This window comes from Amblyomma maculatum, chromosome 11, assembly GCF_055883805.1.
Source record: "Amblyomma maculatum isolate TAMU_Amacu chromosome 11, ASM5588380v1, whole genome shotgun sequence".
NCBI classification, from domain to species: domain Eukaryota; kingdom Metazoa; phylum Arthropoda; class Arachnida; order Ixodida; family Ixodidae; genus Amblyomma; species Amblyomma maculatum.
The window spans coordinates 134,183,550-134,200,882 of record NC_139354.1 but is presented as its reverse complement, the minus strand read 5'-3'; the positions used below and the strand labels follow the sequence as shown (position 1 = coordinate 134,200,882).

At 44.9% G+C, this 17,333-nt stretch overlaps 1 long non-coding RNA gene across 1 annotated transcript; it reads left to right on the top strand.

Annotated features, from left to right (window-relative positions):
* The first annotated feature begins 343 nt into the window (after positions 1 to 343).
* On the top strand, positions 344 to 8,184 carry LOC146175008 (uncharacterized). Its single transcript, XR_014702072.1, has 3 exons — positions 344 to 461; positions 2,558 to 2,763; positions 7,678 to 8,184. It is a non-coding gene; the product is annotated as an uncharacterized LOC146175008 (long non-coding RNA).
* The last annotated feature ends 9,149 nt before the right edge of the window (positions 8,185 to 17,333 follow it).

The window sequence follows — 17,333 nt, the reverse complement described above, 5'->3', positions numbered from 1 at the left end:
GATTGAGCACTATTGTATGAAAGCATTTTCGTTGGTTAGCAAACTATTCGTAGTAGAACACAGCATTCACAAAATACAACTTGAACAGGTTTGGGTGTTGTAAACAAAACAGCTAGGCGCCTTTCCAGGGCGACGACGAGCTTCGCTGCTGGCACAGAGCCCTACAGAGATGAGCAGCAGCAGCAGCGCATCGTTCAAGATTGGTTCAGGTCCTGTCATCTAGGAAACGCTTGCTAAACGGAGGGTACTGAACCGAGACCATCGAGCTGCTGAAAAAGCGATCACTAAAAAGCTCGAAGGATGACGCGACAATCGCTTAACCGGCACGACGGCGACAGTTTTATTTTGTTTCAAAGAGGGCGCTCCGTTCTTTCGTCCATCCAACGGCCACTCGTTCGCTCGGCTCGACGTTCGGTGGCACCGCGCACGGAAAATGCTTCTTTCTTCAAGAAATATGCCATGTAAGTTTTCAAATTTTTTCCTTCAGATTTCATAAAGCGTTTGTGTATATTGGAGCAAAATATTAGCCTCTTAGATTGAGCATTTTTTAAATTACAAGCGTTGTCTAACATTTCATTGTTGCTGCAGGCTGCGTAAGCCATGTACTAGGGAGATTTGTCTTCTTTTAGCATATTTCTTACGTTGTTCACTTTTCAAAAGTGGTTTTTAAGTGTGCGCGACTTGATCCCGATCATTTTGCAGCTTATTTCTAGTTAAACCGTTACTGTTTTGCAGAGTACTAATTTCCTAAAGTAAACAACTGCGTGGCATCGTAGCCCTAATAGCCAACTTCGGATATTCACGGCGTTACAGTGGCTGGAACGGCGTATAGCCGTTGCATGGCTCGGCTGCTCGGGTTCCCTCGGGTGACCTCCTCGGGCGGAGTCGGCGGAGTCCGGGCAAAAGCATATTTTCTCGTGTCTGGTGCGATAAAACGCTAACCGCATGATTCGCGCGGCAGCACGATGCGCAGTGCGCTGAGGACCGCTAAAGCATTGCCGCTCGGCGCTGTCGCCCAGGTTCTGGGTTTTCAGTAAATCGCTCACGATGCTGGAACCAGCTCGCGAGGCAGCCAATCACAAATCTTTGGGGTACTCACCTTCGTTTTGTTTTTGTTTTTTGCATGCAAAGTTTGTTTCCCTAGTCCGGTATGAGTGAAAATCCTGCAGACGCTCATTTCGTCTGATCCGTGCATATGCGAGCACATCGAGACGGTTTAGTAAAAGCTTGGTAGGGTAGTATTGCAAAAGAAAAAAGACTAGTGTGGCTAGATATTGCGAATTTTCGAAAGTTGCAGAAAAACGCCACTGCTTTCAATCATGTCTGCATCGCAGTATAGTAGCGCGCCGCTGCGCTTGGACCATTTTTTTTTTGTGTGTGTGTGTGGGGGGGGGGGGGGGGGCTCGACGTTTTTCAAGAAATTTCATCAGTGTTGCTGTTTAGTGCAAGAAACTGGATATAGCGTAACTGTACTCATTTCCCAAACGAAGAGGCGGCGCTAACAAAGCAATGCTGAAAACGCGTCTCTGTCGCTGAGGTCCTTCGCTCTGTGCGATGTGCACCAGCGTCAGCGACAGGCGTTGGCGTCGTCGTCGCGCGATGCATCGCCAGGGATTGTCGCCTATTTTTTTCCTTCTGTATCGTTGCTTCCGCTGCAATAGATCAGTTGCAAAACCTACAAGTCAGCTTCCCTGTGCGGCAGACATTCCTGCACAATGGCGGCGTAGACCTTAATAGTTGGGTACAGTGCTAGCACATCGCCTGACGGGTAGGGCAATTGCTGCGCCTCTTGCCCATTCGTCACAGTAATTCGCGTGCGCATTGTCGCCCCACTATTACCCTCTCCGGTTAGTGTCCCTTTTCTAAATTTTCTTTCTTCACCCCTAGGGTGACAGTGCTCCCCCCTTTATTCCAGTGTTAAGAATGCCCGAAAACCTTTCTCTGACAATGGCCTGTGCGTGGGGAACTGCATCCCAAGTAGCGTGGACTGTGGTAGATGCATGTACTGCACCTAACTATTATTCCTGAATCAGGTTCTGTCGCCACTGTGCACGAATTCCTGCCTCACAGGGAGGCCGACTTGTAGGTTTTGTAACTGGTCTGTTATAGCATGTCCAGCAGGGCCGGAGCCTTCAGTGTGAGTGATGGGTGGGCTCAGGCAATTTCTGTTCCAGGCCGGGTTCGGGTTTGTAGCATGAGGCCCAGGTCGGGCTCAAATTTTATGACTGTGCACACTTCTAGTCGCGTCGGTTGTGTAGCACACGTTTGGCGCCCGTGCCTGCTTTTAATTTTGTTCTTCGCACCATGACACTTTGCTCCAGCATCAAGACAGCATGAAACATCAGTATGCATTTTCCGGTCGTTATGCTAACTGATCGCCCCATCGCCCTGGCACAGCTATGTTATACCATGTGTAACATAGAGTTGCAGTTAGTCCATTTTTTGAGACAGTTTTCAATTGAAATTATAGATTAACTAAACAGAGAAGAGCCGTGGTATGCTGTTATCATGATTTAGAGGCATCGATTTAATGGAGACTTTCTTTCCTTGCATTTAGGGCTCTTTGCTCTATAACGCCTGCAGTCCAGCTGCTCCACTTGTATCATCGCACTGCTTTTGCACAAGCAATCATATGCCATCAAAGGGGTGCTGCTGCCTGAATGTGAGGCAGACAACATCATCAACATTTTGGTGCTGCAAACCTGTCAACAACTGTGGGAGCCTTGCCATGAAACATGCTGTGTGTAAGGAAACATTGCCTCGGTAGGTATGACACACTGCCTTTGTTTTGCATTATATAAAGGCTTTAAATGCTCTGCTGGCATTTTACTAGCTCAAAACTTACTTGTTCAGAAGTCTTGCCCACCAGTATGCAGAAAATAATATCCTTCATGTCCCTGGCAGTGCTTTAATAGCTGGTGCTATATTTCATTGCTTTATTTCAACAGTATGTGACTATTTCAAGTTGAGGCATGATTGAGTGAACCTGTGGTGTAATATTTCACAATAACAGACATAGCTTGTTGAACTGACGAAGTAGTAGTCATTTGTGTAACATGGGAGTGCAGGTGCTTTCAGTGGTCGAATACATAGCATACTTGATTATTCTTGCATTACAAGAATTCGCAGGAAGCCTGTATTGAGGTTGCAGAGAAAAAGCCATTCAGTATTGCTCAGATTATTTGCCTTCCACTCTGCCTTCATTACTGCTGCCTGCATTGTATATTTGTTCATACAGACATGCAGTTACTGACTGCTTGTACATTTCTGGTTGCCTACACTGGCTTCAGCCATGTAGATGCAATATTACTTTGATGTAAACCAGGCTATTTACTTTGCTCAAAGCGACAATTATAAATAATTCTCTCCCCAAGCCACTGAGATTCGCCATTAGCTCCCAACTCGCTTTATTCGCAGCTGCAATGAATTTATTCTGTAACCCTAGAGCAAGACCTTTGCAGAAAGGAGATCATCATGCAATGCTCGTTCAAATTTTGTAAATTTTAGAGAACATTCTGTTTGTTTTTGCATATGCTTCTGCGTTCGGAAAACAGAGCAGACTTGCTTACAGTGCAGGAGGGGTGGGCTGCAAGGCAAAAGGAAATTATTAGTGCAGCTGCTCATTCAGGCGTGCATTCCTTGTGGATTTATTGCTCTTATATATGTGCACCTTTGCCTGCATGCTTGCCAGGGCAGATCACTGCCACCCCATAATGGGTGGCAGTGATCTTGCCGCCTACCCCTCAGGGGGACTGCCATTTTCGAACTACCTGCCCACAACCAACTCACCTCCTGGGCTTCAAATTTGTCATACTCAAGGATGATTTTCTGTGTTTGATGTTACCAGTGACGCCATTTAAGATACACAGTGTGCATCATTGGTCCATTAGTTTCATTTCGGGATGTTGTCACCCCTTATATTCCCTACTCATATTTCTTTTTCTACATCCCCTTGCAACTGCCAAACGAAATAAGACGTATAAAACTGCCAAACTCCCGCAGTCTCTGAATGCTATGTCAAGAACAAAAAAGTTTTTCATGTCTTAATAAAAGTAGAAATGATCCCCCGATTTTTTTTTGATCGTCATTTCTAGTCAGACGGTTTAGTGAACTGCCACATGACCAAGCAAATTGCAACTTTAAGTGCACTGTGGAGTCATGCGTTAGAGCAAGCATATGGATCTTGTGTTGTTTATCTGCTTAACTCCAAATATCCTCCTTTGTCAGACAAGATATTTTTTTCGAAAACTGGATGCGCCAGAAGAAAGCAGATTGGATTCTTAGCAGCATTGTTACTTGTTACACGTGCGTTCCACCCCTGTGTACATGAACTCGGCAGAATTGGGTCGAGTACGTCTGTCGAGTGAAAAATCAGTTGGTGGGTTCATGTATACACAGTCGGGTCGAGCAAAATAGGCGGCGGAGCGGGTCGCGTTAACTCGCTTGCAGGGGGTAGGTTAATTCGTTTGACCCGCTTATCTAAAGGCATGTAGACGCTGTCCAGTCAGGGAGTCTAGTTATGGGGAACTCTGGGATATGAAAAAGCCTCTGGAGCGGCGACGAGCGTCACTCGAAATGAATGCTTTTTAGCGCTCATCAACGATAAAAAATAATCGAAGCTCTCGATAGTAAAAGGCAATGGGATCAAATACGAGTAAGAACTTGCACAATAACTTCGAATCTCGATGCTACGCTCTGCTACGATACTTACTCACTAGAAAGCGAGTTCATGTAGACATAGCCGGATCGAGAATGATGACCCTGCTATTACTCAACGCTGATTCAACCCGGTGCTGTCGAGTTCATGTACACAGGGCTATTGTACTTGTAATTCAAGGTGAACTCTCAGTTCGTTTATTGCACATTAAATTTGAGCGATATTGGTGCTTTTTTGCGTATGTGCTGTTTTGTTCTGCAAACAATGCTATTTCTCCAGACACAATCTTATTCTTAATTTGAATACAAAATATTGTCCATTTTTGAAAAAAATATTATTTGTGAGGATGTTAAGAAATTTGATTTTGAAATATATTCACAAAACAGCAATATTTTATAGATACTGAAATATAAAATGTGTGCGAAACAGCTTTTCAGGTAAGGATTAAACTGGTTTTTCAAGGAACTTGTGATAGGGTGAAAGTGAAAAATCACTGTCATGCTAGATGTATCGTTTTTTCACATCACTTTTTCCATAGTCACATCAAGCATTGTATTTTAAGGTGTGCTTAAGCAATGAAAATAATATTTGGCCTGAGATACTCAGGCAGATTACTATTCTCTATACCAACAACTACTATGAATTGGTTTGAAGAAATCAGATGCCCGAGCACCACACCTGGTTCCTGGACATAAAATCACCCATGTATGCCTAACTGAATATAATCTTGCACGTGGAAGGGTGCCGATGGTATGGCCATATGATTAGCTGTGATGAAGGAAAATGCATACCTGGTAGGCTGCTAGCTGATAAGGAAGTACGATATCATTGTACTCAGATCTAGCATAACATTGTTCTGCCTATGCAAAGTAAATTTCTAGTACGTGCTCGATTGCTCATTGCAGGCTGACTGTAATAATTTTAGCTGAACAAGCATGCACTGTATGATTACTAGAACTTCTTGTTGGGCTTGCTCGTATTTATTTATTATAAACTGAAGGCGCCGTAACAATGCACGCACACAAGAAAAGAATGGGACAGAGTTCCACTCACAACTGATTTATTGTGCAGAACAAAGTACCTATATCTCACTGCCGGCACATGCGCAAGGAACACATTCAGCTACATCACATTCAGCATCATGTAGTTTAAGATAAGCTGTGTTCAAGAAATGCTTTCTCAGAGAAAGAGGCTGTGGTATGAGGCATGGGCTTCTTGAACATATCTTAAACTACATGATGCTGAATGGGTTCCTTGCGCATATGCTGGCAGTGACATATATATGTACTTTATTCTGCACAATAAATCAGTTATGAATGGCGCTCTGTCCCGTTCTTCTTTTCTTGTTTGTGTGCATGTTGTTCTGGTGTCTTTAATTTATAATGAGCACTGTATAAAAACTATTCCTTGGTACATTACAAGTAAGGCAATTGTTTATAGTAGAATGCAGCAAGCAATTAAGCTGTGAAAACAAAAAAGCTGGAACTTGAAATGGTACGGTTATCTTGATAATATTGTATGCGTACACATCCTTGAGAATATCTGCGATGTACACATCTCCCTTCAGTAAGCTGATTGAACATAGCTTGAGTGATTCTGTCAGGGCAATTATTTCTTTATTCTGGCCGCAGTAATGTATGCGTGCCTGTAACTGGTGTACTGCAGAAAAATATTTTTTAATGTGTTCTTTAATATCATCCAGTTTTGCATGCTTAGTAATCCATATTGTCTATTGCAGGAATGTTCAAGAATTTTTTTAAAATTGAAAGTTCTGGAGCCTGAACCGTCATATTTTCAGGAACTGTAATTCTAAATGAACACTAAGCCTCCACCTGAAGTTATCGGTTTGCCAGAAGCAGGTTTTTCCTTCCAAATATATTTCTTTTGTATCTGGAATGGATATTATTTTGCATATATGTTTATCATCCCTACGTCATAAGATGCTACATGCCCTTGCAGGCCCAGAAACCTGTCGCAAAGTGCTCTAAAAGAAGAATGTGTGGCAATAGGCCTTCAGTATATACAGTAGAACCCCTTTATAGTAAAGCCACTGAGGCCAGCGAAAATATTTACTATATCATGGTCTTTACTGTATCAGTGGTCTGTACTGACATGGTCCTGAAAGTGCTGTCTATTAGTTAAATAGGCACTTACTGAACACGTCTTGTTGCTTAATGAAAAAAAAAAACCTAAATACCTTCCATCTCGCTTTTATCATCTCTTTGTGTGATTTTTTGATTATAAAACTTCTCTACATCTTGTGGAAGTACCTCTGAAGCTTGAAGACTTGATTATGAATGCAAACAAGTTCGATTTCATGTAAAAACTAAAGCCTTGCATGAAAATGGTGTTCCTTTTTGCTCTTTCTGTCTTTTAAAAGGCAGTAAATGATAAATTCGCATGGCACTCAAGTGCTGTAAGGCCTTACTCGCTGCACCTCCACTTTCTGCCACCACTGCCTCATGATTTGTACTGCACATTGCAGTGAATGTTGACCCATTTCTTTCCCTTCCCTATTTCTTGCTGGACTTTTACTCCTTTACTTTCTGAATGGAACACGCCGCCTCCTTGCTATGTTTGTAGACAGCTTTACTTTTTCTTCTTCGCGCTGCCCGCTTTCCCCGACTGCTCCAAGGCTTTTGTAAAGTAGGCTTCTTCTGACTGCTGCTGCGGCTAGTAGTAAAGCCACCTAAACGAACACTTGGGGTTATTGTTCTGTTTTCAAATACAAAAAGTCTTGGCCTCGCGACTCTAGGTAGTGCGCGGGAGTCGTCGCCATGGCCAGAAGCACTTTAACTGATTTTTACCAAAAACATCTTTACTACAAAGGGGGAAAATGTGCAGTTGCCTATGGAAGATGAACTGGGACTTCAGTTTCAGTTATATCAGAAGTTTTACTATAGCGGGGTTGTGTTTTTTGTACTCAATCGTATAGAGCACCCAGACTTCATATGTGTTTGGATAAGTGTTGAGAAGGTGAGTTTAGATTTTATGGTGATATATGCTTGTCTTCTGTGCAGATGTCATTTGTAAGACCCACGGGCCAATCTCCTCAACAAACTGTTCCTGAATGGTTGTTTCCTGCGGGGTGCCCAGCTTACTACCTGGGCCATGCGCTTCCCCCGCCCCGTCAACCTCAGCACTTGATCCATTGACCCTTCACTGCCAACTATCATGCTCAACATAGTCCACTGCCATTTTCCATCCATGGTGGACACTGCCCTGGAGTGCACCCATGCTCAGCCTCCTATTCCTGCAACACCTCTCGCACTACAAGGCTATTATAGTACATCAACCCTGCTCAACATGTCCAGCCCCTTCCATCATGACCAATGCACACTGCACCCCATCACCTCTACCTACACTACCTGGTCATGTGCTGCTTAGTGCCCTGTTTCCAATTACACCTACTAGCCTCTCCCATATTAACCCTGTACCCAATGCTTCCTGCATCGCATTTGGACCCTCTGATGTCCTTGTGGCATGTACATGTATATGAGCTCTCAATAAAATGTTTTCGGAAAATATTTTGCTTGCCTTATTTAATTACATGTTTTTATGGCTCCTTAAGGAGATGACATGCAAGGTGGTATTGGAAAATGACTGCATAAGAAAACTACAATTGTCAGAGTGACAGTTAAGCAAATGGCAGCAGTAAGGGCAAGGGTGAAATAATTGCATGGCTAAAGGTGGCTTAACAGTGGCAGTGCCAATGCCTCGTTAGCCAATGAATACTAGTGGCATGCCAATACGTGACACTAGGGGCACGGCCAGCTGATAGCCTATGTTGGCAGTGCCAAGACTGGTGCAATGTTGGCATATAAGTCGGACCAATATATAAAAATGTAGTAATTTCTCAAAAAACCAGTGTTACGCCAATGTTGGTACCAATTTTTGTCGACGTTGGGCCGGGGTTGGTGCGATGTTGGTGTGCTGCCTGGGGCCCTCCGAAAATCGCTAGCTTCACACCAATCGTCTTCCTCCACTATTTGCTCCCTACAGCAGCCCTCTACCAGTGGTGCTGTGGTCCGTATATCTTCCTGCTTGCATAGTTTCTTCTAAATGTGACTATTACATCGATGCTATTTGCGGGAAAGCTCTGAAGACTTTCTGGTGTTTGCGGCGTAAACTGTCAAAGGCACCAGCAAACGTGAAATTGGCAGCGTACAAGACTTTTGTGCTTCCACGTCTCTTATATGCATGTTGTCTGTGGAACCCTTACACAGCCAAGAATATTTCGAAATTAGAAAGAGTGCAAAGCGTCGTAGCCCGTTGCATCTGTAACAGATTCAAGTGCGCAGATAGTGTTTAAGACATGATCAACTTCCTAGGTTTAGAATTCCTTCAGACAAGGCGCTCTGAAGCAAGGTTGAAATTTGTGTACGTAATATACAGCAATCTGATTAAAATTAATTCCCATTGTAGTGAACTACACGAGGATATACGAAGACAAGGATGAAGTAGGCGAGAATACCACGAAGACGAGGATAAAGACGACAAAAGTGCCGCTGCGCTGCTCGAGCTCGCTTGTGGAAGGCCTAGACTGGCTGTGCTCTTGTGTGGTTCTTTGTGCAACTTGGAGAGGGCTATTATCCCTGTTAAAGGACAGAAACACCCCCTTTCACTTGGTGGAGGTGCGGGGTATCGATCCCCGTACCTCTGCTACGTGGGGAATCTCCGGGTTCTATTCAACCAGCCCACCTTCTCTCTGACCTGGACGCCTCCGAGACCTACCGCAGCAACTACATTGATGCTCTGCAGTCCGATCCGACGCCTGATTCGTTGCCAGACGACTTCTTCCGAACCGCCATCGATGACGCTCTTCCTTCCACCTACCGGACTCAGCTTGTGGCCCTTTTACAGACATTTCGCTTCGCCTTCGACGCCGCCCACACACCTCTCGGCCGTACTTCCACAGTCGCGCATCACATTCAGACCGGCTCTAACTCGCCTTTTCGACAGCGCCCCTATCGTGTGTCAGCGGCAGAGCGTCGCGTAATCAATGAGCAAGTTGAGGACATGCTACAACGTGGTGTAATCCGTCCATCACAAAGCCCCTGGTCTTCACCAGTGGTGCTAGTGAAAAAGAAAGATGGCTCGTTTCGCTTTTGTATCGACTAACGGCGCCTCAACAAGATTACCCACAAGGACAATTACCCCCTTCCGCGTATAGACGACGCTCTTGATTGCCTCCAAGGTGCCGAGTACTTTTCATCTCTTGATTTACGTTCAGGTTACTGGCAAGTACCAATGGCCGCCTGTGACAGAGAGAAGACCGCATTTGTGACGCCGGATGGCCTCTATGAATTTAATGTGATGCCCTTCGGTCTGTGCAATGCGCCCGCCACATTCGAAAGGATGATGGATAACATCTTGCGGAAGTTCAAGTGGCACATCTGCCTCTGCTACTTGGACGACGTTGTTGTCTTTTCCACCGACTTCGCTACGCACCTAGAGCGCTTGCGGCAAGTTTTGGTTTGCCTTACTGATGCCGGCCTGCAACTGAATCTCAAGAAGTGCCACTTCGGTGCCAGGGAGTTGACTATTTTGGGGCACATCGTCTCTAAGGAAGGTGTTCGCCCTGATCCGGCCAAGCTGCGCGCAGTGGCGGAGTTTCCTAAGCCGGTTTCGCTCAAGCAACTTCGAAGCTTCATAGGTCTATGCTCCTATTTTCGGCGCTTCGTGCAGAATTTTGCTTCAATAATTGCACCCCTGACGAAACTACTCGGAGGAAACAATGACTTAACTGCGTGGTCGGTCGAGTGCAACGAAGCGTTCAACGCATTGCGCCGTCTTTTGACTTCGCCACCAATCCTTCGCCACTACGACCCGACAGCACCCACCGAGGTCCATACTGATGCGAGTGGCGTTGGCCTCGGAGCTGTCTTGGCACAACGGAAAAACGGTTTTCACGAATACGTCGTCGCGTACGCGAGTCGTGTCCTCTCTAAAGCCGAATGCAACTACTCAGTTACGGAAAAGGAGTGTTTGGCAATTGTGTGGGCATTGACGAAATTCCGACCCTACCTTTATGGTCGCCAGTTTGACGTCGTCACGGACCACCATGCGTTATGTTGGCTGTCCTCTCTTAAAGACCCGTCCGGCCGCCTCGCACGATGGGCTCTCCGCCTACAGGAATTTGACATCCGCGTTATATATCGCTCTGGCCGTAAACACATGGACGCCGACGCACTGTCTCGTTCCACCCTCTCCAACGAACCTGCTTGCTCTACGGCGGCTGATCCCGTCCTCTCCTCTCTAACCATCGCTGACATGCCTGCGGAGCAGCGCAAAGACCCGTGGCTCGCCTCGCTTATCGACGTAGTGTCCACTTCTAACGCTGCTGCACCTTCTCGGGCTTTACGCCGTCAAGCACCACACTTTGCCCTACGAGATGGTCTTCTCTACCGCCGCAATTATATGACTGATTGTCGACGATGGCTTCTCGTCATTCCTCGCCATTTACGACATGAAATTTGCGCCTCTTTCCATGCCGACCCTCAGTGTGCCCATCCTGGTGTCGTCAAGACGTTTCAAAGAATCTCTCAACGCTACTATTGGCGCGGCATGTACGGTTATATTCGCAAATACGTCCGCTCCTGCATCGCCTGTCAGCGCCGGAAGTCATCCATACCTCGTGCTTCTGGCCCCTTACAACCACTTCCATGCCCGGCCCGCCCTTTTGACCGCATTGGCGTTGACCTTTACGGGCCACTTCCCTGCACGGTTTCTGGGAACCGGTGGATTATCGTCGGCATCGACCACCTCACCCGGTATGCCGAGACCGCCGCTTTACCCGCCGCTACTGCCCGTGAAGTTGCCCTGTTCTTACTCCATCATTTTGTTCTTCGCCACGGCGCACCGCGAGAGCTGCTAAGTGACCGAGGACGCGTCTTCCTATCCAACGTCGTTGAAGCTCTACTGGCCGAATGTCGCGTCATACATCGGACCGCAACGGCCTACCACCCTCAAACTAACGGGCTGACTGAGCGCTTCAATCGTACTCTCGGAAATATGCTGACGATGTACGTTGCCGCCGATCAGACGAACTGGGACGCTGTTCTTCCTTTCGTGACATACGCTTACAACACCGCCACGCAGTCAACTACTGGATTTCGCCCTTTTTTCCTCCTTTATGGGCGTGAGGCGTCGTCCACGATGGACACTATTTTACCATATCGTCCTGACTCCTCCGAGTGTACTCTCCTTTCAGACGTTGCCAAACATGCGGAGGAATGTCGCCAGTTGGCCCGGTGTTTTACATCGGAATCTCAAGGCCGCCAAAAGCATCACCACGACAAAGATGAGACGCCACACGTTTTTCCTGCAGGATCCCTTGTTTGGCTTTGGGTTCCCGGCACCCCACCGGGACTGTCATCAAAATTTCGAACCGAGTATCACGGCCCCTACCGCATTATCCGTCAAACCTCGCCTGTGAATTACATCGTGGAGCCACTCACTACCTCTTCGGACATGCGTCATCGCGGCCGCGAAACTGTGCACGTGAGCCGCCTTAAAACGTACTACGATCCGCTCCTCTTGCCCTCACCATAGGTCGCCAGGATGGCTCCACCTCGCCCCGGGGGAAATTGTAGTGAACTACACGAGGATATACGAAGACAAGGATGAAGTAGGCGAGAATACCACGAAGACGAGGATAAAGACGACAAAAGTGCCGCTGCGCTGCTCGAGCTCGCTTGTGGAAGGCCTAGACTGGCTGTGCTCTTGTGTGGTTCTTTGTGCAACTTGGAGAGGGCTATTATCCCTGTTAAAGGACAGAAACACCCCCTTTCACCATGATTACATTACTCCTTTTTCGCGTGGAAATACGCGTTTTGATTATGAAAAAATGCTAGAAGAATAGCGGGCATACTCTAGTGCAGTTAAGCATTCTTTTTTTTTTGTCAAAACAATTGCAGAGTTGAATGATCTGCCGATGTGTGTAGTGAACAGCCCGAATGTAGAAATGGTTATTGATAACTTGAGAGCCTCTCGCATGTGAAACCTTTGTTTGTTTTTTGCATCATCTGTTTTCTCTTCCATGAAGCTCGTGTAACTTTGTTGTACCTTTTTTAACTGTATCTTTGCTCACCCCTACTTGCAGTCAAAAGACTCCGCAGTACTACTAAATAAATAAATAAAATGTCCATAGAATCATCGATACTAAGAAACACTTCAGCTCTGTACACCTCACCTCGCATACGTTGCCTACACTTCTTGCAGACAGCCTGCGTGTGTTTCTCAACGCCTCTCCCACACGTCTGCTTCCCCTACTCATTAAAAATTTGATGGCGCAATCACTTCTCTTAAGCCCATAATCTTAGTTTGGTCATAGATCCTATGAGCATTCAAAGCTAGTAACTCCTTCACCAGCTGGCCTCGGAACCATAGAACAGCTGGCTTTTCCGTAGACAATTCTACTAAAGCTGAGCGAAGGGAACGCCTGCACTTACGCACACAATACCCACTTGAAAATACAGGCCCCAAAATTTTAGTTTGTGAATTCACCGCCTCGACATACAGTCCCATTCGCCCCCTGGCCGTTCCCTCGTTTCATCGATTCCGCGATCGTCCTGTAAATAAACCCATATTTCTAACAACTTGTGAATGCAGATGGCGTAATCGGCGCAACAATATTGGAGAAATCGTCGTGTTATTCTTTCCCTAGCGCCAAAGAAAGGAGCGCAACCACCACATTAAACATGATTCCCACAGAAGACAGAATTATAACCATAGAATCTATGCTCGGTGGACGTAAGTATCACAAAAGCTGCGTAATCTTTTGGACCTGTAATGGTCGCCAGTGCTACAATGATTACCATCACTTCAAAATATATTTGCCGTTTCGGACGTTCACCTTTCGTCAATGCCTCGATTTTATTTATGCCTCTCCACTGTTTTCGACTTCCTTGGGGTTGGGGCCGCTGCTATATTATACCCCCTAACCCCTCTTAACGGTAGGGAAGACGAAAATATTCTGCAATACGCTCGTGTTTTTATCATGAACCAACAATGTCTATAACAGGAAATCCAGGTCAAGAGTTCCCAGATCCAAATAGGATCGACATCTACTCTCTCCGAAAAAGGTTTCGCGTACCTTTTACTGATAGATTATCTGATGGAGCTGTGCACCGACCTTCTTAAGGTCACTCGGAAACCTTCAACTGAGCTGAAAAACAGTACAAGAAAACCTTTCAAAACTTTTGGCGGTCCTGATATATAGTTAAGTATATCCCTTTTTATTTAAACGCGGCAGACAGATGACACTATACGTCGCATATGAATTCATGGAGACACGAGGTCCAAAATAAATAAACGCTTCTTTCGAACAATTTCTAAGCCTGTTTAGAAATTCATTGTTTTTATCTTCCCTCTGAACAGCAAATCAATTTCATTACAACTTTTACAAGCTAGAACAATGTCGCAAAGAACAGTTAAAAAAAATTGTGCAAGTACTTTTTGATGCGACCATGCGCACGCTAGTAAATGGCCTTCATCGTTTTAATTAATGTCTATTCCTATTAGCCTGCTCCCACTACCGCTATGCAGGCATTAAGGCGATTGTGGAGAATTTTTAGTTCATGAAATGAGAGGTAAAAAAATTTGATTCCAATGGAATAGGATATATTGTATAAGTGAAATAAAGCTTAGTAGGTGGAAGCATTGCACTCAACTTGTGATTGCGTGCATTGTGCTGTTAGCTGCATGTCCAATTGCAGCAGCATTTGTCGAAGCAATACAAATTTCTGGGAACCTATTGCGTTTATAGGGGAGAACAACTATTGCATTTACAATAGGTTGACGTTTCAAATAACTTGCAAAACAGGTGTTTTCTCTCCTGACTTTCTCTTCAATTCTCTGCTGTTTGGAAGTTGAGTATCTAGCGTATTTATTTAACATTTTAAAGTGATGTGATATGTAACTCTTAGGTCGGCTTAAATTCGAGAATTTATAAACACACTTCATAATACACGATAAAAAACCATTGAAATTGGAAAAACAGCGTGCACATAAAAAATTCCATCAAAACGGAGCAGTGCAGCCATTACACATACAAGCCGTAGACAATAGAATTACGTCAGAGAAGGGCTGTGACCTCAAACCGAAGAAATTTATTTATTTATTCGGTAAACCTACTTCACCTGGGCGGCATTATTGTAAGGGGTATATATACATGGGGTCGCGCGAGGAAATACATCAGTAAATTCAACAACATGCAAGTAAGAAAAAAAGCAATAAAGCAATTAAAACTGACACAGTATACAGTATTTCTGAATATAACAAAACTGCAGCTTTCTATAATAACAAGACTAAAGTGCACAAAACAGCCTAAAGTCAGGAATCAATAAAGTAATGAATCAAATTCTCAATATTTGACGCCGCCATTACATCACTACAGAGGTGGTCCTCATCAATAAACGTGCAAGGGAGAAAGGAATACTTAAACACAATACTATGGCACTCATAGGCCCTGATTTTGTTATTTTGGTCTCTGCTGGATGACAAGTAATGCGGCTGCTTAATAAAAATTGTCTTACCAATACCATTTTTATGTTGATGTATATTGTGAAAAACATTTATCCTGGGATTTTTTCTGCGTGAAGAGAGAGTTTTCCAGCCCAGAACCTCTGACAGTGTAGCGATAATTTCCAGTTAGAAAGCGTGCTACCTGTTTCTGCACCCATTCTAATTTATCCATTAGGTTTTTTTGTGTACGGATCCCAAGTTCCGTATGCATATTCTAAAATAGGTCTAACGGTAGTCATATACAAGTTAGCTTTCACTTAAGAAGAAGATTTCTTAAAATTTCATCAGAAAAAATGAAGGAGATGGTAAGCTTTCGCGGTAATTAGGGTAACATGATTGGACCACTCAAACGTTTGAGAAAGCTTTACGCCAAGGTATCTGACATGTTTGGTGGTATTGAGTGCACCAATAATTATGCTACATGAACGGGGGAACCTTTTCTTATTCTTTGTGAACTCCACATGGTAACATTTTCCGGTATTCAGAGTCATATACCACCGCTTGCACCACATAGGCCCTTTTTCTAATTCGCCCTGCAGAACAGACATATCAGCACAACACTAACCAGATGATACATGATCAATCATCAGCATACAGCATAATGGTCGACTGGAGGCCTACTACAAAATGGTTTACATAAATCAGAAATAATAATCGGCCAAGCACAGATCCTTGAAGCATTCCGGATATTACATGTATTGGAGCGGATGTCACACCATTTAGGATAAAGTTTTTTTTCGCATGTGTAGATTATCTTTTATTCAGCCAAGAATACTTTCAGGGACGCCCAGGAATGATAATTGCATGCAAAGCAGATTGTGCGGGACGACATGAAATGCTTTCTGTAGTCAAGAAAGAGCGCATATATTTGCTCCCCTTTATCCAAACCGGCTGAAATATCATTCTGGGCAGCACACCAACATTGCACCAACCCCGGCCCAACGTCGACAAAAATTGGTACCAACATTGGCGTAACACTGGTTTTTTGAGAAATTACTAAATTTTTATATATTGGTCCGGCTTATATGCCAACATTGCACCTGTCTTGGCACTGCCAACATAGGCTATCAGCAGGCCGTGCCCCTAGTGTCACGTATTGGCATGCCACTAGTATTCATTGGCACATGTGACATTGGCACTGCCACTGTTAAGCCACCTTTAGCCATGCAGTTATTTCACCCTTGCCCTTACTGCTGCCATTTGCTTAACTGTCACTCTGACAATTGTGGTTTTCTTATGCAGTCATTTCCCAATACCACCTTGCATGTCATCTCCCTAAGGAGCCATAAAAGCCATGCAATTAAATGAGGCAAGCAAAATATTTTCCGAAAACATTTTATTGAGAGCTCATATGCATGTACACGCCATAAGAACATCAGAGGGCCAAAATGCAGTGCAGAATGCATTGGGTACAGGGATAATATGGGCGAGGCTAGTAGGTGTAATTGGAAACAGGGCACTAAGCAGCACATGACCAGGTAGTGCAGGTAGAGTTGATGGGGTCCAGTGTGCATTGGTCATGATGGAAAGGGCTGGACATGTAGAGCAGGGTTGGTGCATTATAGCCTTGTAGTGCGAGAGGGGTTGCAGGAATAGGAGGCTGAGCATGGGTGCATTCCAGGACAGTGTCCACCATGGATGGAAAATGGCAGTGGACTGTGTTGAGCATGATAGTTGGCAGTGAAGGGTCAATGGATTAAGTCATGAGGTTGAGGGGGCGGGGGAAGCTCATGGCCCAGGTAGTAAGCTTGGCTCCCCGCAGGAAACAATTATTCAGGAACAGTTTGTTGAGGAGATTGGCCCGTGGGTCTTACAAATGACATCTGCACAGAAGACAAGCATATATCACCACAAGATCTAAACTCACCTTTACAACACTTATCCAAACACATATTTGAAGTCTGGGTGCTCTATGCGATTGAGTACAAAATACAGAACCGCGCTATAGTAAAACCTCTGATATAGTAAAGTGAAACTGAAGTCCCAGTTCATCTTCCCTAGGCAACTGTACATTTTCCCCCTTTATAGTAAAGATGTTCTTGGTAAAAATCGGTTAAAGTGCTTCTGGCCATGGCGACGACTCCCGCGCACTAACCTAGAGTCGAGAGGCCAATACTTTTTGTATTTAAAAACAGAACAATCACCCCGA